Raw genomic sequence first — 26,880 nt, forward strand, 5'->3', positions numbered from 1 at the left:
CTCCCTGATTCAGTTCCATGGGCCCAAGCAGTCAATATTCACAGGTAAGCTGGCCATCTATCTAGCTGTGGAGGACCTTATAGTTGTGCCCAACCATGTCTTTGTCAACATCATAAAAAATAACATTGTCTATCATTATCACATTACTATTTGTGGGAACTTGCTGTGCGCAAATTTAGCTGCCATGTTTCCTGTGTAGCAACAGTGACTATCCATAAGGTATTTAATTGGCTCTAAAGCACATTAAGATGTCCAGTGCTCATAAAAAGTGCTGTATAAATGCAAGTCTTTCTTTACCTGATATCCAAGGTCTCAGCAAGAGTCAATAGGTAGTATTGGGATATTGGAAATCTGCCCAATTTTCCTTCATCAACAGGGGTTAGTCAGGGCAATCATCCCGGTATCCACCCCAGAGTGTAGATGTGATAAGTCAGCAGAGCCTGATGATGGGAGCTCTGATTTTCCTGGCCTCTGTGGATCACAGATGCAAAAATGCCTTTTGAAATCTGGATCTTCTTGGCCTCATTCCGAAGCCGAACACAAACAAACCCTTTCCGCCTTTGAGAAAGCTCTTGGCAATGGGGTCCTATCTACAGTAACGCCAGCCAAGAGCAGAAAAGTGCTAACTGCATATCTGGAAACATTCTACGCTTGAACTGTGAACTTGAAAGAATGCCAGTGAAAGGGAAGTGGTGTGGATTTTGGAATTCTATGCCTGGATCAGATTTATTATTAAATAAATCGACCGGACCAGGAGTGGGACTGTTTGGTGTGGTGGGTTAGAGCATTGAGCGTGGATTCAAATCCAGCCCAGACTGATGAGGTAGACATCTGATCTCTGTTGCCTTGTCTTTCTCGCTCTGTCTGTCTCCCACTCTCATGTGTGTTTCTCTTAGTTTCTCTCTCTCACTCTTTCTCTGATACATCCACCAATGTTAATGTGCAATTCCCCATCCAACTGGGCTGAGTCCATTTGGAAGAACCCCAGCGGAAATGTAACCTTTTTGTGTTAGCCATAAATATCGGACAGCATTGTGGAGATCAACCCCTCTTTACAGCAGAAATCAAGTCTTGTTTCTCTATAGCATCTTTCACAACCTCAGAATGTCCCAACACAATTTACAGTCAATGAAATTCTGTTGAAGTACTGCCACTCTCCTTATGTAGAAAAGATGCTGATTTACTCACAGTGAGCTCCCACAAATAGCAATGTAACTAGGTAATGTTTGAGTGATATTGGTTAGGGGGATGAATATTGTCCAGAGACCCTCTGCTCTTTTGTTATCTTTTACATCCACCTAAGAGGACTGACAGGGCCTCAATTTAAGGCTGCAACTAAAAAATGGCACCTTTGACAGTGCAGCATTCCTTCAGTACGACATTGGTGTACCAGTCAAGATTTTGTACTCAAGTCTCTGGAGTGGATATTGAACCCACAAATTCTGACTCAGACTTGAATAATAGTACAATTCTTCTAGGACTTCTCTCCTTTGAGTTAATCTTTTCCTCTTGCTCTTGGTGTCTGGTGGTTTTGAACCATGAGAGCAGGTCCTAATGGTTCCACTCGACACTTTCTCTCTCTCTTTCTCACTCACTCTCTCTCTCTTGCTCTCTCTCTCTCTCTCTTTCTATCTATCTCTCTGTGCTCTGGAAGATGGACTGGCCCTGAGAGGTTTAACCAAACGAAAAGATTGGGACACCCAACCTTTTAAAGGGGACTTGTCAAAGCCCATACTGACCTCTGAGAAGGGCACTCCTTTAAAGGACGTGTAGCACGCAAGCACATGTGAAAGTGAAATATGGAAATGAAAAGTCAGGATGAAAAGCCAAGGAGTCATGTATCAGGAAAGCTTTCCAATAATAATAATCCAAAAGGAGTTTCCAGACAGGAGCCATTAACTAAGAGGTTTAGTTGCCAAATCATATTATTCATATTGTAACAATCAGGATGTTACTGGTAACCAATTACTTTCTAGTTATTGAAGCTAGAACATTGCTGCTCCATCATAATAAACTCCTCAAGTGTCAGCCTTGGCTAAGTAGCTGCGCTCTGAATCGGAAGAATGTTTTCACTGAGAGAGAGAGAGGGAGGGAAAGTGAGAGAGAATTGGGGCCTTGAGAGATTATGGTTCAGGGAGGGATTGTACTTGGAGTGATTGTGATTGTGGTTGGGGGGAAATTGTGGTTGGCAGGGGAGAGATGCGGTCAGGAGTAGGATCGTATTTGGTCAGAGAGATTGTAGTCAATCGGGAGGGGTTAGTGTGGATGGATGGATTATGATCGTGGGAGATCATGGTCTGGGGGATAGATGGGGAGGTGGGGGGAGATCAATGTGAGTCAGATATCTTGGAGCGAGATACAGGGCAGGGTGGAGGTTACTCTCCTGCCTGTCCCGGCCCACAGGCTGTAAGTCCATTTCCCATCCCAATCTGGCCCATCTCATCTCGTTTCCTACAGATTTTCCAGTTGTTCGAGAAACCTGGCCTAAATAAGTTAACAACATAAGCCTGAAAATGGAGGCGTGCTGGGCTACGCAAACTTACTTTGATTCTGGAGGATAGGCAGTGCTGCAGGTTACTACCCGCACAGCGTTATTCAATGTAGAAAACCACACGGGCCATGAAGGTACAACTCACTGTGCTGTCTGTCCTGGGAATTGAAGTCAATCTGTGTAAATAAAGGCTCTGCACTCACTTATTAAATAATTCATAGGATGTGAGCATTGCTGGCAAGGCTGGCATTTATTGTCCATCCCTAGTTGCCCTTGAGAAGGTGGTGGTGAGCTGCCTTCTTGAACTGCTGCAGTCCAGGTGGTGTAGGTACACCCACAGTGCTGTAAGGGAGGGAGTTCCAGGATTTTGAAAGGACGGTGATATATTTCAAGTCAGGATGGTGAATGACTTGGAGGGGAACTTGCAGATGGTGGTGTTCCCATCTATCTGCTGCCCTTGTCCTTCTAGGTCAGGCTTGTCCAACCCTTATGCATTGGTAGGGGGGAGGTCACAGTTCCATTATTTTTTCTCACTCAAGGGGCCAATAAGCGAATTTCGGAAAGAAAAGTTTTGGCATAAATTAAACTGAATTTCAAAATAAAGTTGAGGTATAAAGACAAGGAACAACTTGATGAGCAAAAATAAAGCAATGTCAAAGTAATAAATTGACAATTAAAAAAGTGATTAACAAAAATGACCATTAGCGTGTGAGAGGGTCAGAGTGTGTGCCAGATTCACTCCCAGTCTTAGGTTTCTCATTCACCCTCACTCCCATATACCAACACATATTCACACCTACTCTCACAGTCAAAGAGGGTGAGTGAGCATCCTGAGACTGGGAGTAAGGCAGATGCACTCGCACTTTCTCACTCCCACACACACACATACCCACACACACCCCCACTCACTCTCATTTCCCCACTTTCCCCAACTCCCACACACACCCCAACTCCCACACACACCCCCACTCACTCTCATTCCCCCACTCTCCCCAACTCGCACACACACCCCAACTCTCTCCCACTCCCACACACACATTCTCCTGCTCCCAAACGCACACCTACTCTCTCTCACCAATACACAGCACTCTCTTACTCCCACATACAACCCAACTCTCTCACACCCATACACAGCTCCCCTCTCTCACACCTACTCACAAACCCACTCTGTCACTCCCACAAACACACTCACTCTCTCACTTCCACACTCCCACACCCACACACACTCACCAGCCAGCGTCTTCCCCCATCAACCCCTCCCTCTTGAACCCAGCAGCCTTTCCTCCCAGTGGCCTCAGCAGCAAGAAATCCCTGTAGTCCCGGCTGCCTGTCCTGCATGTGGCTCTGACAGTCTCTATCTCTCTCTCGCTCTCACTTTCTCTCCTCCTTAAGAAAACCTTTTCTTCCCAGCAAATGCACCGCTACTGGTGTTCGCTGCCCCTCTAAACAGAGAATGTTTCTTTCCCGTGTTTGCTACTGATAGGTTCACTACTGAGCCTATCTGTAGCAAACACGGGAAAGAAACAGTCTCTGACTGGAGGAGCAGCCCATTGCAGAAACTTGAACTGCTAACTTACCAGTCTTATGGGCATTTTGAACAGTGGCTCTGGGCCGTATAGAGGGGCTTCGCGGGCTACAATTTGGCCCATGGGCTGCTGGTTGGACAAGCCCGTTCTAAGTGGTAGAAGTCACAGGTTTGGAAGGTGCTGATGAAGGAGGTTGGCGAGTTCCTGCAGTGCATCTTGTAGATTGTACATACAGCTGCTACTGTGCATCAGTAGTGTAGGGAGTGAATGTTTAAGGTGGTTGTTGGTGTGCTGATCAAGCGAACTGCTTTGTCCTGGATGATGTGAAGTCTCTTGAGTGTTGTGGGAGCTGTACTCATCCGGGCAAGTTTGGAGTATTCCACCACACTCCTGACTTGTGCCTTGTAGATGGTGGACAGGTTTTGGGGAGTCAGGAGAAGAGTTACTCGTCGCATGATTCCTAGCCTCTGACCTGCTCTTATAGCTACACTATTTATATGGCAGTCCAGTTCAGTTTCTAGTCAATGGTAACCCCCAGGATGTTGATAGTAGGGGATTCAGTGATGGTAATGCCATTGAACATCAAGGGGAGATGGTTGGATTCTCTCTTGTTGGAGATGGTCATTGCCTGGCACTTGTTTGGTGCAAATGTTAATTTTGCCCCTGTGGTCTCTTTGAAGGGCTTTTACTGACTGGCCAACATTCCTGCCCCACCCTTGGCCCACCAACTGACAGTAGGTTGATCATCCACTTACTCTTTCCTTCAATCTGCTTCCTGAATGTTGATTAGCTGCCCCTCCCCGCACATCACCATACCTCAGTTAAAACCAGAAGTGGATGGGTTGGGGTCGATTTTGAAATTTTTCAAATTTAACTTCTCACCTGACTCAACCCAACCCACCCTCTGGGGCTAAATTGATCCCCAAGGTGTCTGAAAAGCAGAGAAAGATCGAAAAGTGGGTCACATCACAAGGAGATGTGGCAAATGGCATGTTACAGGTAAATATTCAATTTATTTATTAGTATATTTGGTTAAAAAAACAGAAAATGCTGGATAAACTCAGCAGGCTGCAGCATCGGTGGAGAGAGAAACAGAGTTAATGGAGGTCATTTTAACCCCCCAAAACCGGCCACTTGAGTGGGAAATTAATAAGCTAAAAATCTTAAATGGGAACCCACTCCACCTCAAACCCACCCCTCTTCGGTTTTAAAGGAGTTGGAGAGGCGAGTGATCAATCTGCTCATGTGAAGTGAGTTGGTAATTTAAATATTTCAATGAGGCTGCATGCCTTCATTTTAACAGTGATTCTCGTTTTAAACACAGGCCACCTGCTCATGCATATCCTGTGGCCATGTGGGGACTTCAGAATGTTTTGGATGTCCAGGAAAACCACACATTCAGGGAGCATCGCCAACTGCTGGAACTCGAGCTTAGAGCTCCTGTGCTTGAGGGCGACTGGTGTCACTACAGTGCGGACAGGGAGCTGAGAGCTTTGTGGGAACCACGTTCTAGGAGGTGACCACCACACAGACTAGGAGGAACAGGTAGGCGAGTACAGGTATCACCTGGGAGTGTGGCACTCACAAAACCAGTATTCAGAGTTCAATACCAGCGTGGGTGATGTCACCAGGGAAGTGAAGCCAGAAGGAAATTTACGGCAATGGGGGAAGCTCGGCTGTACAGAGGAATACAAGAAAGTGTAAAGATGGGATTGTTCAATAGGGGAGTAGACAGGTGTTTCCACAATTGTGAACATAAGTCCAAATGGTGTGTTGCAAGTTCCCACAGTGTGATCGCGGCTGGATAACCAGTTTCTTAGTGTTGGTTAATTTATTCCTCCATGGGATATGGGCATTACTGGCAAGGCCAGCATTTGTTGCCCATCCCTAATTGCCCTTGAAGTGAGTGGCTTACTAGGCCATTTCAGAGGGCAGTTAAGAGTCAACCACGTTGCTGTGGGTCTGGAGTCACATGTAGGCCAGACTGGGTAAAGATGGCAGGGGGACTAGATGGATTTTTATCAATAATTGATTATAGTTTCATGGTCATCACGGCTGAGACTAGCTTTCAATTCCAGATTTATTAATTGAATTCACATTCCACCAACTGCCATGGTGGGATTTGAACCCATGTCCCCTGGGCCTCTGGATTATTAGTCCAGTGACATTATCACTATGCTGCTACCATCTTCCCAGGTAAATATTGGCCAGGACATCGGGAAGAACTCACCTGCTGTTCTTTGAAATAGTGCTATGGGATCTTTTACCTTGACCTGCTGTGGTCTCAGTTTAATGTCTGATCTGAATGACGACACCTCTGTCTGCTGCTGCAGTGTCAGCCTTAATCTTTTTCAAGTCCCATACTGGGGTTTGAACCCACAATGTTTCTCTCTCAGAGAAGAGAATGCATGGATTAATCAGAGACAACCTGCACAAAACTCTTCAAGGCAAATTGTATCCGACTAACCTGAATTAATTCTTTGATAAAGTAACAGAGAGGGTTGATGAAGACAATGCAGTAGATGCTTGTTAAAGTCTACAGGACAGACACACTCTTAAATTAGAAGTACACAGGTTTAAAGCAACAATGGTAACTTGACTGTTTGTTTAAGGGATAGGAGGCAGAGAGTAATGATGAAAGGATGTATCACTGACTGGAGTGAAGTGGGGTTTCCCAGGAGTGGATGTTAGGACATTTGCTTTTCTTGTTGTATATAAATGGCACATACATTGAGTAGGGTGTGCAATTGTGAGCATTGCCAATGAATCCAAAACTTGGTGACATGCTAAACAGAGAGTAGAATAGTAGCAGGTTTCAGCAGGACATAGACGGATTGGGTGAAATGTATAGATACAGGGTAGATGCTATTTAAAGTGGATAATTGTGAGCCGATGCGCTTTTGGGAAACTCCACGGAGAGACAACATCATATAAATCTATTTTAAGCAGGTTACAAAAGCAGAGGGACGTGGGGGGGGCGGGGGGGGGTAGTGGGGGGTGAGTATATTGACACATCTTTGAAGGTGGTAGGGCAATATTGTTAAAAAAACAGCAAGTGCTGGAAAATCTCAGCAGATCATGCAAGCCCAATATGACTCTTTGTTGGAACAAGACCTGCTGAGTTTTTCCAGCACTTTCCCTTTTTACTTCAGATCTCCAGCATCCGCAGTATTTAGCTTTGATTATTGGTTAAGAAAGTGAATGGGATATTTGTCTTTCTAAATAGGGGCATTGAATACAACACAAGTCATGTTAAACTTTTACATATACCTCAGCCAGACTATTGTGTCCAATTCTGGGCATCACTTGTGAGGAAGGATGTCGAAGCTGGAGAGAGGGTACAGTGCAGGTTTACTGGATGATGCCTGGAGGGAGGAAAAGCCAGAATTGTTAGAAACCAGGACATTTACAGCACACAAACAGGCCATTCGCCCCATTGTGTCTCTGATGGTCAACAAAGAGATACCCAACCCCACCTTCCTCCACTGGGCTCCTACTTCTGGTTCTGTTTTAGTTGTGTCAACATCACAGACTAATATCCTATTCCGCCAATATTTGTAACATTAACATTTTTTTTTTATCCTTTCTCCTCAACCCCCACCCCAACCCCACACACAGACAGGGCCATCTGTCACTTGTTATGTTTTGCTTTCACAGAGTGCTGACCCTTGTTCTATTATTAACATATTCTGCTATCCTACCTTTATGCCACTATCAGCACCTTCTTTAGTCTTTATCATGATCATTAATACTCCCTTTGTCCTGTTTCGTGATATAAGAACATAAGAAATAGGAACAGGAATTGACTATTCGGCCCCTCAAGCCTGCTCCCCCATTCAATAAGATCATGGCTGATCTTCTTGTGTTTCGATTTCCACATTCCCTTCTAACCCTGATAACCTTTGATTCCATTGCCTAACAAGAATCTATCTACCTCTGCCTTAAAAACATTCAATGACCCTGTCTCTACCACCTTCTGAGGCAGGCAATTCTAAAGCTGCACAACCCCCTGAGAGAAAAAAATTCTCTTCATCTCTGTCCTAAAAGGGTGACCCCTAATTTCAAAACAATGCCTCTGGACTCACCCACAAGAGGAAACATCCCTTCTGCATCCACCTTGTCAGGGCCATTCAGGATATTATATACTTCAATCAAATCACCCCTTCACTCTTCTAAACACCAGGGGAAACAAGCCCAGTCTGTCCAACCCTTCCTCGTAAGACAACCTGCTCATTCCAGGTCTCAATCTAGTAAACCTCCTCTGAACCGCCTCCAATGCATTTACATCCTTCCATAAATAAGGAGACCAAAACTGCACACAGTACTCGAGGTGTGGTCTTAACAATGCCCTGTATAACTGAAGCATAACATCCTTACATTTATGTTCAATCCCTCTTGTAATAAAGGATAGCGTTTCATTAGCCTTATTAATTACTTGCTGTACTCGCATACTAACTTTTTGTGACTCATGTACTAGAACACCTAGATTCCTCTGCACCTCCGAATTATGCAGCCGTTCTCCATTTAAGTAATACTCTGCTTTTCTGTTCTTCCTGCCAAAGTGAAAAACTTCACTTTTTCCCACATTAAACTCCATTTGCCAGATCTTTGACCACTCACTCATTCTATCTATATCCATCTGCAACTTGCTCATGTCCTCTTCACAACATACTTTCCTACCTACCTTTGTGCCATCTGCAAATTTAGCTACCATGTCTTCACTCCCTTCATCTAAATCATTGATGTAAATCATAAAAAGTTGAGGCTCCTGTACATACCCCTGTGGGACTCCACTCATCACATCCTGCCAATCAGAAAAAAGACCCTTTTATGCATTCTCTCTGCTTTCTGCCAGCCAGCTAATCTTCCATCTGTGCTAATATGTTACACACTATACCATGCGCTTTTATTTTCCATAATAACCTTTGATGTGGCACCTTATCAAATGCCTTCTGAAAATCCAAGTACAGTACATCTACAGGCTTCCCTTTATCCATTGTGCATGTTAGTCCTTCAAAAAACTCCAATAAATTGGTTAAACTTGCTTTTCCTTTCACAAAACCCATGCTGACTCTTCCCTATTGCCTTGAGCTCTTTGTCAAATTTCTCTTTAGCTCCCACCTATCCCTGACCTTCTATTTTGCTTCACCTGCTCCACCTCCTCTTAAACAGTATAAAATCCATCATATTTCTACTTCTCTTTAGCTCTGAAGAAGAGTAATCTGGACTCAAAATGTTAACTCTTGTTTCTCTCTCCACAGATGCTGCCAGACCTGCTGAGATTTTCCAGCATTTTCTGTTTTTATTTCAGATTTCCAGCATTTGCAGTATTTTGCTTTTATTTATATGGGTAGCGCTAGCTAAACCAGGCTTGACCTGCTGAGATGGTAGTCCTGATAATTAAACCTTTTGAATGGAAATAATCCAGAGATGTGTCTTGGAGATTTCATCTGATGGGGCTGTGACGATTTCCTTTGGTAGTTTCTTATTCTGTGGGAGAAAGATTGTTGATACACTGTCTTGGAAACAATCGGTCTTTATAGTTTGTGTGAATGACTACCTTGTGTTTGTCATTGCCAGAGGACACCAGGTGCTTGTTTCTGTTGATTCCCATCCATCCATTCCATATTTTATAGAACATGGTCAGCCTATTTTTCTCCCTCCTTTGCTGTGGTGATTCCCATTCCAAATCTTTGATCCAGGATGTGATATTGGTCTATTCCCCACGCTGATTCATGCAGAATTGTGCAGCATGTCTTTGGATCGCTTCAGTCATATTTATATGCATTTTATTTATAAGCACTGGAGTGCTGCTTTAGACTGCAGTAGAGTGCTTAAGTTGGAGTTTGGTGACTGAGGGAATTCAGTGAGGAGGGAACGAGGTGATCCTTTGAGTACCGTGAGTACAGTCGGGTAAGTATTTACTACTTTTATCATTTATAGTTTTTAAGGTCTTATTTTGTGGTTCATCGTTTGTAAGGGCAATATTCTGTAACAACGAGGAGCAGCGAAGAAGGGCCCTAGAGTAATTGATATTATTTGATATTAAGTATCTTCCAAAAGGTTTAATTTAATTTAATTTAATTTAAAGGGGTAAGTCATGGCAGGAGAGCTCAAAGCCATGGTGTGCTCCTCCTGATCTATGGGGGAAGCTGAGAACATTTCCAGTGCCCAGGGCCAGCACATGTGTGGGAAGTGTCTCCAGCTGCAGCTCCTGGAAGCCTGGTTTCGGAGCTGGAGCGGTGGCTGGGGACACTGTGGAGCATCCGCGAGGCGGAGAGTATCATGGATAGCATGTATAGAGAGGTCGTCACACCGCAGGCTAAGAGTCCATAGGCAGGGAGGGAATAAGTGACCACCAGGCAGAGCAAGAGGACTAGGGAGGCAATGCAGGAATCTCCTGTGGCTATTCCCCTGCAAAACAGATATACCGCTTTGGATACTGTTGAGGGGAATGGCCTCTCAGGGGAAAGCAGCAACAGCCAAATTCATTGCACCATGGTTGGCTCTGCTGCACAGGGGAGTAAAAAGTGTGGGAATGCAATAGTTATAGGGGATTCAATTGTAAGGGGAATAGATAGGCGTTTCTGTGGCCGCAAACAAGACTTCAGGATGGTATGTTGCCTCCCTGGTGCTAGGGTCAAGGATGTCTCAGAGCGGCTACAAGACAGTGTTCGTGGTACACAATGGTACAAACGACATAGATAAAAAAAAAGGGATGAGGTCCTAAAAGCAGAATATAGGGAGTTAAGAAGTAACTTGAAAAGTAGGACCTCAAAGGTAGTGATCTCAGGATTATTACCAGTGCCACGTGCTAGTCAGAGTAGAAAAGTAGAAATAGCAGGATAAATCGGATGAATACGTGGCTGAAGAGATGGTGTGAGGGGGAGGGTTTCAGATTCTTGGGACATTGGGACCAGTTCTGCGGAAGGTGGGACCAGTACAAACTGAACAGGTTACACCTGGGCAGGACCGGGACTGGTGTCCTAGGGGGAATATTTGCTAGAGTGGTTAGGGAGGGGTTAAACTAAAATGGCAGGGGAATGGGAACCTATGCAAGGAGTTAGAGGAGGGGGAATCAAGGACAAGAACAAAAGACAAAGGGGAATAAGAAAAGTGATAGGCAGAGAAATCAAAGGCAAGAATTAAACAGGGCCTCAGTGAAAAATAGTGGGAACAGGACAAGTAATGTTGAAAAGACAAGCCTTAAGTCTTTGTGCCTTAATGCAAGGAGCATTTGCAATAAAGTGGATGAATTAGCTGTGCAAATAGATGTAAACAGGTATGCTATAGTCAGGATTACGGAGACATGGCTGCAGTGTGACCAGGGATGGGAACTGAATATCCAGGGGCATTCAGTATTTAGGAAGAACAGACAAAAAGGAAAAGGTAGTGGAGTTGCATTGCTGGTTAAAGTGGAAATTAATGCAATAGGGGAGAAACATATTAGCTCCGATGATGTGGAATCTGTAGGGGTAGAGCTGAGAAACACTAAGGGGCAAAAAACATTAGTGGGAGTTGCATATAGATCCCCAAATCTGTCGTGGTGATGTTGGGAATGGCATTAAACAGGAAATTAGAGACGTATGCAATAAAGGAACATCTGTAATTATGGGTGACTTTAATCTGCGTATAGATTGGGCAAATCAAATTAGTAACAATACTTAGAGGAGGAATTCCTGGAGTGTATATGGGATAGTTTTCTGGACCAATACATTGAGGAACCAACTAGAGAACAGGCCATCCCAGACTGCGTATTGTGAAATAAGAGAGGAATAATTGGCAATCTAGTTGTGTGAGGCCCCTTGGGGATGAGCAACCATAATATGATAGAATTCTTCACCAAGATGGAGAGAAATGTAGTTGTTTCTGAGACAAGGGTCCTGAATCTTAATAAAGGAAACTACGATGGTATGAGGCACGAGTTGGCTATGATGGATTGGGAAAGGTTACGTAAAGGGATGACAATGAATAGGCAACGGCAAACATTCAAAGAGCGCATGGTTGAACTGCAACAATTGTTTATTCCTGTCTGGTGTAAAAGTAAAACAGGAAAGGTGGCCAAACCATGGCTTACAAGGGAAACTAGAGATAGTATTAGATCCAAGGAGGGGGCCTACAAATTGGCCAGAAAAAACAACAGACCTGAGGATTGGGAGCAGTTTAGAATTCAGCAAAGGAGGATCAAGGGATTGATTAAGAAGGGGAAAATAGAGTACGAGAGTAAGCTTGAGGGGAACATAGAAACTGACTGTAAAAGTTTCTATAGGTATGTGAAGAGAAAAAAATTGGTGAAGACAAATGTAGGTCCCTTACAGTTAGAAACAGGGGAAATTTGTCATGGGGAACAAATAAATGGCTGACCAACTAAATACATACTTTGGTTCTTTACAAAGGAGGACACAAATAACATACCGGAAATGTTGGGGAACACTGGGTTTAGTGAGAAGGAGGAACTAAAAGAAATCAGAATTAGTAGGGAAATGGTGTTGGGGAAATTGATGGGATTGAAGGTTGATAAATCCCCAGGGCCTGATAATCTACATCCCAGAGTACTTAAGGAAGTGGCCTTAGAAATAGTGGATGCATTGGTGGTCATCTTCCAAGATTCTAAAGACTTTGAAATAGTTCCTACAGATTGGAGGGTAGCTAATGTATCCCCACTATTTAAAAATGAGGTAGAGAGAAAACAGGGAATTATAGACCAGTCAGCCTGATGTCAGTAGTGGGGAAAATTCTAGAGTCTATTATAAAAGATTTAATAGCTGAGCACATGGAAAACAGTCGCAGAGTCAGATATAGTCAGCATGGATTTATGAAAGGGAAATTATGCTTGACAATTCGACTGGAATTTTTCGAGGATGTAACCAGTAGAGTTGATGAGGGGAAGCCAGTGAATGTAGTTTATTTGGACTTTCAGAAGGCTTTCGACAAAATCCTGTATAAGAGATTAGCGTGTAAAATTAAAGCGCATGGGATTGGGGGTCTTGTATTGAGATGGATAGAAAACAGGTTGGCAGACAGGAAACAAAGAGTAGGAATAAACGGGTCTTTTTCCGAATGGCAGGCAGTGACTAGTGGTGTACGGCAGGGATTGGTGCTGGGATCCCGGCTGTTCACAATCTATATTAATGATTTAGATGAGGGAACTAAGTGTAATATCTCCAAATTTGCAGTTGACACAAAGCTGGGTGGGAGGGTGAGCTGTGAGGAGGATGTAGAGATGCTTCAGTGTGATTTGGACAAGCTGAGTGAGTGGGCAAATGCATGGCAAATGCAGTATAATGTGGATAAATGTGAGGTTATTCACTTTAGTAGCAAAAACAGGAAGGCAGATTATTATCTGAATGGCTATAAATTAAGAGAGGGGAATGTGCAACAAGACCTGGGTATCCTCGTACATCAGTCGCTGAAGGTAACCATGCAGGTGCAGCAGGCGGTAAAGAAGGCATATGGTATGTTGGCCTTCATAGCGAGATGATTTGAGTACAGGAGCAGGGATGTCTTGCTACAATTATACGGGGCCTTGGTGAGACCACGCCTGGAATACTGTGCACAGTTTTGGTCTCCTTATCTCATGAAGGATGTTCTTGTTATAGAGGGAGTGCAGCGAAGGTTTACCAGACTGATTCCTGGGATGGCGAGACTGACATATGAGGAGAGATTGAGTCGGTTAGGATTATATTCGCTGGAATTCAGAAGAATGAGGGGGGATCTCATAGAAACCTATAAAATTCTACCATGACTAGACAGGGTAGATGCAGGAAAGATGTTTCTGATGGTGGGGGAGTCCAGAACCAGGGATCACAGTCTGAGGATACAGGGTAGACCATTTAGGACTGAGATGAGGAGAAATTTCTTCACCCAGAGAGTGGTGAGCCTGTGGAACTTGCTACCACAGAAAGTAGTTGAGGCCAAAATATTGTATGTTTTCAAGAAGGAGTTAGATATAGCTCTTGGGGCGAAAGGGATCAAAGGATATGGGGAGAAAGCCGGAGCAGGCTATTGAGTTGGATGATCAGCCATGATCATAATGAATGGCGGAGCAGGCTCAAAGGACCAAATGGCCTACTCCTGCTCCTATTTTCTATGTTTCTATGTTTATATCTCTCGCCATATAGGGATCCCACACACAACCTGCATACTCCAGGATTGGATGAACAAACCCTCTATCCAGCTCTTCTTGTCCTACACCCCCCTTAAACCAGCTTATATTTCACCTCTTTTCTATTTTTCCTTAGTTTTGTTGAAGAGTCATGCGGCCTCGAAACTTTAACTGTGTTGATCTCCGCAGATGCTGCCAGACCTCCAGAGTTTTTCCAGGTATTTTTGTTTTTGTTTTGGATTTCCAGCATCCGCAGTTTTTTGCTTTTATCTTGGATGAACAAATGTTTGGTAAGCTATAACTGTGATATTTTTGTTGCAATACCAAAAGATCCCTCCTCAGAAATCAAAGAACCCTGTTTGCTTTGGGTGTTTTTTTGCTGAGTGTGGCACTCCCACTGAAGAATATTTTGAAGATGAACCTCCCCCCAGCTCCTGGCATGGTTGTGTTTCTGTTTGTCGGAGAATTTGATTACAGAACTGAAAGCTGTCTGTTGGTGGATCCTTTTTGTTGGGAATGCATATGATATGGTACTTTTTGGCATTGAATGCCATCTCCTATTGGTCCTGCCATTTTTGCAAATGCCTGTAGCCCTCTTCAAATAGACTTCCAAATGTTGTGAGAGTTTTTGCCTCTTCCACCCTTTCAGGCAGTGAATTCTGGGTCCCTAACACTCTGGATGAAAAAAAATGTTTCCTTATCCACCCTCTAATCTTTCAACAATTAATTTAAATCCATGCCCCCCCTGACTTTTGACCCCTGACTATTCCCTAACTATTTAGGCCCCTCATAATCTTGTACACCACAAATAATCTTCCCTCCGTCTCTCCTGTTCCAAGGAAAGCAGCCCCAGCAGACCCAATTTTTCCTTATTGCTAAAATTTTCCAGTGCTGGCAACATCCTCATAAATCTCCTCTGCAACTTCTCTAGTGCAATCACATCTTTCCTGTAATGTGCTGGCCAGAACTGTACACAATACTCAAGCTGCGGTCTAGCTAGTGTTGCAAACAGTTCTGGTGTAAGCTCGCTACTCTTATATTCTATGCCTCAGTTATTAAATAAAAGCCTACCATTGCCTTTGCAACCATCTAATGAAACTACCCTGCTACGTTTAAGGATCTGTGGACATACATGCCAAGGTCCCTTTGTTCCTCCACACTACTCTGTACCCTCCCATTTATTGTGTATTTCCTTGCTTTCCAGGATTCACAGCTTTGTTTTCATGGCTAATTTTGAATTGATTGTAATCTTTTTCATTTTTTCAAATCTATCTTTAGCCATTCCAATCCTTTGTCTTGTTTCTTAGTCACACTTTCCATCTGATGTTAAAATACGTCCTTGGTAACAACTTTGGCCACTGTAAAGAAAGTATTTTTTATTCTTCTTGGAGTGTCGTTTTAAAATTGGACCATGGCTGTAAAAAACTACCATGGCTGCAGTTGAAAGACATGTTCACCAGAGCAGGATGAGGAATATCTACATTGTTGCTATCCTGTAACATAGGGTGCCATAAGAGAACAGGATGGTGTTGGAAAGGAGTTCTGGACTAGGGGGAACTGCCTAACAACAGCATTTTAATTGGCTCCTGACCAGGTGACCAGGGTTTTGTGTGGTAACAGTGCAGACAGAACAGCTCCTAGCCTGCAAAGAGGGAAGACCTGAATCCTCTATCTCCTGTGTTTATAAGATTCCAGAAATTCTGCCATAATAACTAGCTGGCTATTCCTCATCTCTGCAACCTGCTTTCTCTGAAAGCCGAGTCAAGAGCAAAAGGGGAAAAATCACCAGTAGAGACAAAGAAAAGCAAGTTTTAACCAATGAGCCACAGACTGAAAGTGTTGGAAGACCACTTCATGTCATCAACAACAATTTGGAAGATATCAATCAAAATCAACCCATCTAATCCTGTACTCTGGATCGGTGCTATTGAACTGTTTTATCTCACCCTTAAAGTCCATGTTTTGTGTATTGTGAGTGTGTGCGTTTGTGTATAGAGGTTTAAGAAGGGGTAGAGTCTAAGTTATAGAGTTGCAGTTCATATTTATTTCTTTTGCCACTAATTAAAGACAATTTATTCAATAAATGGTTATTTACTTGTAAGTTTGCAAACCTGGTGCTTGTATCCTGTTAACCTAAGTTAAACAGGGTAGAATTGGGACAAGCTTTCACATTTGTTGCAGCTCGGGGAACAGTGGGACTTGATATTACAGTGCACTATCCCCAGTGAATCATGACACCGCCTGAGTGACCTTTTCATTCTTCACTGTGATCTTACAGTTTTAAAAGAACTGGAAACAACTAGAGGGATTATGAGATTAGTTTCTCATATAGAATGTTATTATGATTCAGAATGTATTACCACGAGGAGTGCTGGGATCAGGTTCTGCAGGACCTTTCGAAAGACCATTGGACATGTACTTGAAGAGAACTCAATTGCAGAGTTACAGAAAACAAAGTGGAACATGGGATTTAATTGGGCACCTTTTTCAAAGAGTTTGCACAGACATGATGGGCTGAATGGCTCCTTCTGTGCTGTAAGATTTACCACAGATGCTATGACAGATTGCAGTGTTGCCACATCAAAACCTGGAGGCTGTGCCCAGGCAGCAGGTGGGCCTGGTACCTGGGATGTCATCTGAAGCACAAAGCTTGGCAAGATTACCCTACATCCACACACAATGCTCAGAGATTATCCTTTCAATGGCAGGGCCAGATGTCAAATGAGAAACTTGGCTTAAATAAAATACTGCAATGCTGGAAATCTGAAATATAAACAGAAAGCGCTGGAAAAATTCAGCAGGTCTGGCAGCATCTGTCTGGAGAGAAACAGAGTTAACATCTTGAGTCTGTGTGGCTCTTCTTCAGAAACTTGCCTTGGTGGTTTCAGGTTATTACTGTAATTTTTTTGTTTGTTTCTGCACCACAGCTTACTAGGTCAAACCAGTTAGAAATGCCAGACAGACTGGAGTTTGCCAGAAGCTGCCAACAGATTAAAGAATAATATATATAATGAAATAGAACATTGGACAGAGATATAACATCCTGCAGTGCACACAGACACTTGAGCTCAATTAAGCACAATGGTAAACCTAATGGGAGGATATCTGATTTAAAGTGCTACCTCCAATTTGCACTGGGAGTATAGGAACAGTAGCAGGCCATTCAGTCCCTTGAGCCTGTTCCACCATTCAATTACATCATGGCTGATCTGCATCATTCCTGCGTTTGCTCCATATTTCTTGAAACCCTCAGAACAAAAATCTATCAGTCGAGTCTTGAAAGTTCCATTTCATCCACATCCACCGAAGATTCCGGATAACCATTGACCTTTGAATGAAAAATAGCTTCCTGAGTTCACTCCTGAACAGCCTAACTACTTTATGCCCTTTGTTCTTGATTCTCCTCCAGAGGAAACAGAAACAGTCTGTGTCCATATGCAGCAAGACCCAGACAACATTCAGGCTTGGACTGACATGTGGCAAGTAACATTCACACCATACAAGTACCAGGCAATGACCATCTTCAACAAGAGGGAATCTAACCATCTCCCCTTGACATTCAATGCTATTACCATTGCTGAATTCCCCATTATCGCCATCCTGGGGGTTACCATTGATGAGAAACTGAACTGGACCAGCCATATAAATACTTTGGCTACAAGAGCAGGTCAGAGGCTGGGAATTCTGCGCAGAATAACTCACCTCCCTGACCCCCCCAAAACTTGTCCACCATTTACAAGGCACAGGTAAGGCATGTAATGGAATACTCTGCACTTGCCTGGATGAGTGCAGCCCCAACAACACTCAAGAAGCTCGACACCATCCAGGACAAAGCAGCCCGCTAGATTGGGACCTCATCCACCAGCTTCAACACCCACTCCCTCCACCACCAATTCACAGTGGAGGCAATGTGTAGCAACTCACCAAGTCCCCTTTGTCAGGAAGATATAGTAATTTTCATAATGTTATTGGATGTGTGTGTATGTGTGTGTGTCTTTATTGAATTAAAGGTAGCTGGTCTGGAGGCTTTGATGTATCAGAAGACAAGCTAGGTTTGAAATGTTGAATAAGTAAACATGGGGGAAGTTTTAGAATGTGAGGTGTAAAGGGAGCATTTGCATTTTTAAATAAACCAGCTTTGCTTGAATTCAAAAGGTGGGGGGGGGGGGGGGTGGTGAAATGTTTCACCTAGCCAGGAGAAGTTAAGAAACAGTGTGTTTATTTTTCCCAAAGATTACTGGTAAAATTGGTACTATGATAGATTTTATTATCAGAGAGGTAAAGTCCGAAGACATAGTGAAACAATGGTAATTTGCTTTCAAATGGAAGAATAAGTATAAAAGAGAGAAGGATGTTTGTAATGGAAGGCATTTTTAAGATCTAACACAAGTGTGAAAAGCCTTTAGCATTTAAGCCTCAAGCTGCTGTCCACAGGAACTGAAGTTCAGAAAACTCACTTTGAATTCAACTGCATGGGTCTCTTACATTGATGTTGTTTTACTGTCACCTTAACGGTCGTGTAACTGGGAGTTAGATTAACTAGAGGAGCTAGGATTTATCATAGCATTTTATAAATCTATGTACGTGCTTAAAATCATTTTTTTCTATTTAAAAAGGTTTAATTTAGATTTATAAGGATCCTATAAGACTTGGTAGTCTTATTACTACTGAATTCAAAGCATGCAATATATACAAATTGCATCACAGTTGTTTCAAGTTTCCCTTTGGGATTTGAGCAGCTCAGTATTTACCATCGGCTGTGCCCTAATACCCTTTGACAGCACCTTCCAAACCCACGACCTTTACCATGGAAGGACAGGGGCAACAGATGCACCACCACCTGCAAGTTTCCCTCCAAGCCACACATCATCCTGACTTGGAACTATATTACCGTCCCTTCACTGTCACTGTGTCTAAATCCTGGAAAACCCTCCCAAACTGCACAGTGGGTGTCTCTACAGCACATGGACAATAATGGTTCAAGAAGGTGGCTCACCACTACTTTCTCAAAGGCAGGTAGGGATGGTCACTAAAAATGCTGGCCTAACCAATGAAGCCAACATCCCACGAAAAGAAGTATCCCAGTACCTCCCTGATTAATTACATTTAATGTTTTAAACCCCTCAATCAGATCACTCGCTTCTAGTAAACTTGAGGGAGTAGAAGCCACATTTATGTAACTTGTTCTCATAATGTAACTCCCTAAACCATTGTATTGTTCAGGTGATTCTGCCAATTTATCCATTCGGCGATGCGGTGCTCAGAACCGAGTGAAGTATTCCTTGGCTAAAAGAAAAGTAATTGCATTTCTATAGTATGTTTCATGGTTTCGGGATGTCCCAAAGTGCTTTACAGCCAATGAAGTACTTTTGAAGTGTAGTCACTGTTGTGACGTAGGAAATGCAGCAGCCAATTTGTGCATAGCAAGCTCCCACAAGCAGCAATGTGATGATGACCAGATAATCTGATGTTGGTTGAGGGATAAATATTGGCCAAGGACACCAGGTTGAATTCCTCTGCTCTTCAAAATGCAATCTTTTACATCCACCTGAGAGGGCAGAAAGGGCCTCGGTGTAATGCCTCGACTGAAAGATAGCAGCTTTGACATCGCTAGCATTGCCTCTATGCTGCACTAGAGTGCCGGACAGGATGATATGTTCAAGGCTTTGGTGCAGGACTTGAACTGTCAACCTTCTGACACAAAGAAGGACATTCTCCGCATGAAGGCAATGACTGAGGCCTTTGAATCTAAACTTTCCCTCTATGCTAATTCCTGCTGTTAGTCTCACCTGTTCTGGGCTTCCACAATGCTCCATTCATTATTTTTCCCTTCATCTCTCAAGTGTTTTAGCTCTTCTCTCTGAGTTTCCTTCTCTTCAATAGTCACAGTAAGATTTCCAGTTCTCTGAGGGGCGACCTGATTGAGGTGTACAAGATTATGAGGGGCATGGACAGGGTGGATAGGGAGCAGCTGTTCCCCTTAGTTGAAGGGTCAGTCACGAGGGGACATAAGTTCAAAGTGAGGGGCAGGAGGTTTAGGGGGGATGTGAGGAAAAACTTCTTTACCCAGGGAGTGGTGATGGTCTGGAATATGCTGCCTGGGAGGGTGGTGGAGGCAGGTTGCCTCACATCCTTTAAAAAGTACCTGGAGAGCACTTGGCATGTCATAACATTCAAGGGTATGGGCCAAGTGCTGGTAAATGGGATTAGGTAGGTAGGTCAGGTGTTTCTCACGTGTCGGTGCAGACTCAATGGGCCGAAGGGCCTCTTCTGTATTGTGTGATTCTGTGATTCAGTGATTTTTCTGAGTTGTACTGGTGCCAGTGACAAGGCCTTCGGAGGGAAAGATCAGCCAACTTTTTGATTATTAGTGGTACCATATAAAAAGAACATTTGGCAACTTAAGGGAACCTGGTTGGATCCAGCTGCCATCAATCATTTCATCCGAGTACAACAACAGGGCCGAGCTATTTGCTTGTGGCCATCTGAGGTGTGAAAGGCCTGAGCTACTTACGAGTTCACTGGGGATCTTTGTACAGTGAAAACATATTAAACGTTCTAAGTTCCTTGTCATGCAGAAAGACAGGAACAAAGCATGTTTAGGGAACAGGACACAAAGGCAAATTTGACCGTGAACTTCAGGCTTCTGATTTCAAGATCAAATTGGGGTCCCACAGGAACATAAGAAATGTATCTTGGGCTTCAACTCCATTTTCCTGCATGCTCCCCTTATCCCTAGATTCCCTGAGAGACCAAAAATCTGTCTATCCCAGCCCTAAATATATTCAACAATGGAGCACCCACAACCCTCTGGGGTAGAGAATTCCAAAGATTTACAATGCAATGGGAATTTTACCAGAGGCAACTTCCTAATTGTCGGATAAATTAGAGGTGGGACTTCCAACCCTCCAGGATTGGCCTGGAGGTCTCCAGGAATTGAAGATTAATCTCCAGGACATTGCTGTGTGCAGCCCTGGAGAAAAAAATTGTTTTGTTGTCATTTTCTTTGAATATTTGCCTTTAGAAAATATAAAAATATTGAAAATGGGAAAAAAGGCTGTTTGGCTGACAGTCAAATATCACCCTATTGGGTAATGAGTCTTTCTGCATCCCAATTGGCGTAGGAACCAGTGTGTCACAAGGATTGTTCCTGACTAATGGCTGGAATATGGGGGCAAATCATGTGATGAAACCTCCAGGGATATACTTAGTCACAGTTGGCAACCCTAATGAGAGGGCCGACAGTCCTGGGGCCACAGAAGCCCCACCGGGAGAGGTGAGCACTGCTGAGGCAGGTTGCCAATTGTGAGTCTCAATGTGGAAGTGGCCTCGGAGGTTAAAATTAAATATCATAATGAGGTGTGTGGAAATACCTTTGAATAGCCGTTAGGGCCACAGGTATGGCCTTTCCTGTCCCGGGCCGCCTCTTTGGGAGATGGAGCCTCTGGCCCTGATAGACCAACCCTACACGATGGTGGCGACAGGAGTCACGTCCATTGAGATGACAGCCTCTCCACACGGTGGTAGGGGTGGGGCACTGCTCTGCCACTGGCACTTTGCAGGAGGGGCTGCAATATGGCTCCTAATTGGAGCCTTACTGTTTTCAATTGGCTGCCCGCCAGGTAGCTGATCCATTTACCAGACTGCTGCTGGGGATCCTCGCTGGTGCTTGGACTGCATCGGGAAGCCAGTCCAATGCAGCTTCCCGCTATTTTCCCAGCCCACTCAGCCTCCACACCTGCCACCCTGTACCCAGGAAAGTTCTGCCCATGGGGTTCACAATCAATGATGGACACATGGGGTACAGGGCCTATAGTGGACACATGGGGTACAGGGCCTATAGTGGCCCCATGTTCTACAGGAACATTGAACAACCCCCCAGGCATCTCATTCACACAATAACTATGAATGATCATATGGAGCACCTACCCTTCATGTGGGGAGGAAATGTCCCACTGGCCAGGGAGGGAAGAGTTGGGTGGTAGGGCTTTGGTGACAGCTTAATAGTGACTTCCATTTGTTCCCAGTGATTCTTTGCCCAATGTTGTGATGCGGCTATCCCATTCCTTGGATCATTACACAATGGTGCACCCTGCCCCACTGAGGTTTAGCTGTAATATCAATGGTTATAGTTCTGGTTTCTGATGATCTGAGCACAGCACAGCATGAGGGACATGCTCAATTGCTGTTTATTAATCACGAGCATCTCACTGGCTGTAAAGCTGATTGAGGAACTGTTCCCAGAATCTGCAGACAATCAGACCCCTAGCTGATCTAATCCCTTCAGTAAATGTATAGACACATTATGCTGTTTATTAAAGCATAGAAGCTGTTAGCAATCAAGAGTGGGAAAGCTCATGTACAACAAGGCCACCAGCTTCATTTCTATGGATACTCAATAATCCCATTCCATTTGGCAAAGCTTTGCACTACTGTCTGACCAATTATCTCTCAGCTCAGAGCCCGCTTCCGTGGCCTAGCTCTGCCGCTCTAGGGGGTCTGAGTAGGCAGCAGGGTAAGGGGGTCCTTGGGGATTGGGGAGGGGGGCGTTCAGGCCTGAAGGAAGAGGAGGGGGAAAAAGAGAAAGACGGCACCACAGGTGAGGATAATACAGGAACAGGGAGATTGCGATGAACTTGCAACAGCGAGCCACTTCCTGTGATGGAGACTAGCAGCAACTGACTGACTGCTTCCCTAGGAACTGATGAATGATAATCACACCAAGAGCCACTACTTTCGCTCCATGCTACTTTTTATTTCCATTTTCACAACTCTGCCCAACAAACTCTTCAAAAAGTAGGCTTTCTACAAAAAAGCAACTATCTACCTTTTCACAAGTAGGTGGAGTTATGAGATGAGATTTTGGAGGCGCGAGTTCAGAGTGATTTCTGACAGCTGCAAGGCTCTTTAAAATCCTCACTTTTTTGTTGGTGGGCGTGGCCTAATGGACTGCTCTCTGAGGCCCCATTGCTGCTGCAAAACAAGCCTGTTTAAAGGTAGATGTTTGTTTTTCTGTGGAAAGCCTATTTCTTAATAATCAGGATCACCTTTCTTCAATAATCAAATTTATAATGCATTAATAATCATTATCCTATAACATCAATACTCAGAATCCTAATGCATCAATAATATGGATCCCAATACATCAAAGTCATTTGCCATTTGTGTCAATAATCATTGTTCTATAAGATTAATGATCAGGATGCTATTACATTAATAATGAGTCCAAATACATTAATAATCCATTAATAATCCCCCCACATCTTCCCCCACCCAAGTCGCTCAGCAACATGCATAACACCCAAATCACACAAAGTGTGAGGCATTAAATTCAGAGAATTGTTATGGAACTGAAGGAGGCCATTCAGCCCATCGTGTCTGCACTGTCTCTTCGAGTAAGCAACTCACCTTGTGCCATTCCCCTGCCTTTTCCCTGTGACCCTGCACACTCTTCCTTTTCAGGTAACAGTTTAATTCCCTTTTGAATGCTTTGACTGAACCTGCCTCCACCATGCTCTCAGGCAGTGCATTCAGAACCCTGACCACTTGCTGCGTGATATAGTTTTTTTCCAATATCACTTTTGCTTTTTTTTTCTAATTACTTTAAATCTGTGCCCTCTCATTCTCGATCCTTTCACGAGTGGGAACAATTTCTCTCAATTTACTCTGTCCTGACCCCTCATGATTTTGAGCACCTCTATCAAATTACCCTTCAACCTTCTTTTCTCCAAGGAAAACAGTCCTAATTCTCCAATCTATCTTCATAACTGAAGTTCCTCATCCTTGGAAGCATTCTTGTGAATCTTTATTGCACTGTCTCCAATGCCTTTAAATCCTACCTAAAGTGCGATGCCCAGAACTGGACATAATACTCCAGCTGAGACCAAATTAGTGTCTTATACAAGTCCAACGTAACCTCCTTTCTCTTGCACTCTGTGCTTTATTAACTGCTCTCGCAACCTGTTCTGCCACTTTCAATGACTTATGCACATGCACACCCATGTCCCTCCTGTCCTGCACTCCCTTTAGAGTTGTACTCTTTATTTAATACTGTCCCTCCATGTTCCTCCTACCAAAATGAATCACTCCACATTGAACTTCAGCTGCCACCTCCACAAACTTGTCTATGTCCTTTTGAAGTTCTACACTATCCTCCTCACAGTTTGGAATGCTTCCAAGTTTTGTATCATCCACAAATTTTGAAACTGTGCCCTGTGCTCCAAGGTCTAGGTCATTGATATATATCAGGAAGAGCAGGAATCCCAACACTGACCCCTGGGGAAACTCCACTACAATTGAGGTCACACTGGCAAGAACTTTGGGAAGTACTGCTGGACCTGACAAGCACTTAAATTTTCAGAGCATAGATTGACCACAAGCCCAGTGAAAATGCAGGGAAATCATTTGTTTTATTTATTTATTGTTTCATTTGTTATTATATTAAATTCATGGCTCCTAGTTCTGGTTTCCCCTGCAAGTGGAAGTGCCACCTCCACGTCTACCTGCTGGGACCCTTTCACAATCTTAAAGACCTCTAACAAGTCACCCCTCACGGAAAAGAGCCTGTTTAATCTTCCAGATATAACTTGTCAATTCTGGTATTTTTTCCTTAATTGTTTCATGGGATGTGGACATCGCTGGCAAGGCCAGAATTTGTTACCCATCCCTAATTGCCCTCAGACTGAGTGGCTTGCTAGGCCATTTCAGGGGGCATTTAAGAATCAACCACATTGCTGTGAGTCTGGAGTCACATGTAGACCAGACCAGGTAAGGATGGCAGATTTCCCTCCCTAAAGGACATTAATGAACCGGATGGGTTTTTATGAAATCGATGATAGTTTCTGGCACCATTACTGAGATTAGCTTTCAATTCCAGATTTATTAGATCCCACCAGCTGCCATGGTGGGATTTGAACCCATGCCCCCAGAGCCTTGGTCTCTGGATTACTAAGATAAAGGAAAAATGCTGCGGATGTTGGAAATCTGAAACAAAAATGAAAAATGCTGGAAAAACTCAGCAGGTCTGACAGCATCTGTGGAGAGAAAAACAGAGTTAAAGTTTTGAGTCCATATGGCTTCTTCAGAGGCTCTGAAGAAGAGTCATACGGACTTGAAATGTTAACTCTGTCTTTCTCTCCACAGATGCTGTCAGACCTGCTGAGTTTTTCCAGCATTTTTGTTTTTGTCTCTGGATTACTAGTCCAGCAACATTACCACCATGCCACTGCCTCCCCCTATCACCCTGGCAAATCCTTTTTGTGTCCTCTCTCACATAACTTTTCAGCTTTTCAGCTATCCCTCTAGACATAGAGCCTGGTGATTATTAATGGCCTGATTATTATTATCAACCTGCATTGCTACCTTTAGTGATTTGTGTACCTTGTCCCCATATCCGTCTGTTCTTCAACCCCATTGAGACACTTACTGTCCAAGGTGTGTGCATCCTCCTTATTTTTCCCACTAAAAGGCACCAACTCCCATGTTGAAGCTCATTTGCAAATTGCATGACAAGTCTGCAAGTTTATTAATGCATTCCTGCACTCTCCTTCTGTATGGACTACACTCTCCAATTTGGTGCTACTCAATACAGCATCTATGTCCAGTTCCAGAGGGGTGACAGTTGAGCAGGTTGGTCTCAAACATGCCTCCTGATAGCTGTATAACATCATAGTGAGAATGCTGACCATAGTTGAGGAGAGCTCAGGGCTGGGAGACACCGGTCACTCTCACTGCCAGGATTAACCTTCTGCACCCTACTGTACCACAAATATTACCTATCAATTTACTCTCCTTCACAGCCAATGTACACTCTACCCTATCATAGAGTCTACCCACCAATGACCACTCATCCTCATTATGGACATTACCTGCTCATTAAATCTCATTAGATAAAATCAGCATAAATAATTCTTGATTGCAAAAGATAATGAACCAGAGCTCTGAAATGTTCATTCACTCTCGTATTCCCTACTTGCCCTAGTGCAACCAGAACATCTCTTTCAAAGGCGCCTTCTCCCATTTCTTACTTCAGAAGAACATATAATTGATCTCCTTTTTCTTAGTTACTTCCCGGATAGACATGAGGTTGGCCTTTATGCAAGCACTGATGTCACCCAGCTTCAGTATCCTTGACTCTAAGTCTGCCACTCCGCTATCCAGCTCTTTGTCTTAACATCAACTTGTGAACAAGAAATTTTTTTCCCCCAAATTGATGGTGCCGCAATTTGCCATTTTGTCTGGCCTTCACCAAAAACTCTGTATTTTAGTCTTGATTCCATCCTCTCCCAGCTTGATCAGGCTGAGTTCAATAGTCTGAATTCTCAATGTCCTGATTGACTGGGAACGCTGCTGCAAAGTCCACCTTTAGCCACCTCCAAACCATTTATTTCCTCTTCTGAACATTGGCCTTTTCTACCTCTTACCATTACTGATACCCTTATCCAGGATTTCATCATATCCATATTAAATTATTCCAATGCTAATAGTCACTTGGTAAAACAGAACTTGAGCATTGCTGAAAAAAGGGACAGGCTGTCAAAGCTTTTCATTTTGCACTCACCAGGACAGATACAAGAGTGCCAAATTTGAAAGGGAGAAATCATTTATGACATATCGGAAGACAGTGCTGATTGGTTGGCAAGTTGACTTTGATTGGTCAAGGCTTTGCCATGGAGGATACACCAGGGAACGATTGTCTCCCACACTTTTGTTTAATTCAAAAAAGGCGCAATGCCTGGACATTTTCCTTTTGCCTGCAG

This window comes from Carcharodon carcharias, chromosome 7, assembly GCF_017639515.1.
Source record: "Carcharodon carcharias isolate sCarCar2 chromosome 7, sCarCar2.pri, whole genome shotgun sequence".
NCBI classification, from domain to species: Eukaryota; Metazoa; Chordata; class Chondrichthyes; order Lamniformes; family Lamnidae; genus Carcharodon; species Carcharodon carcharias.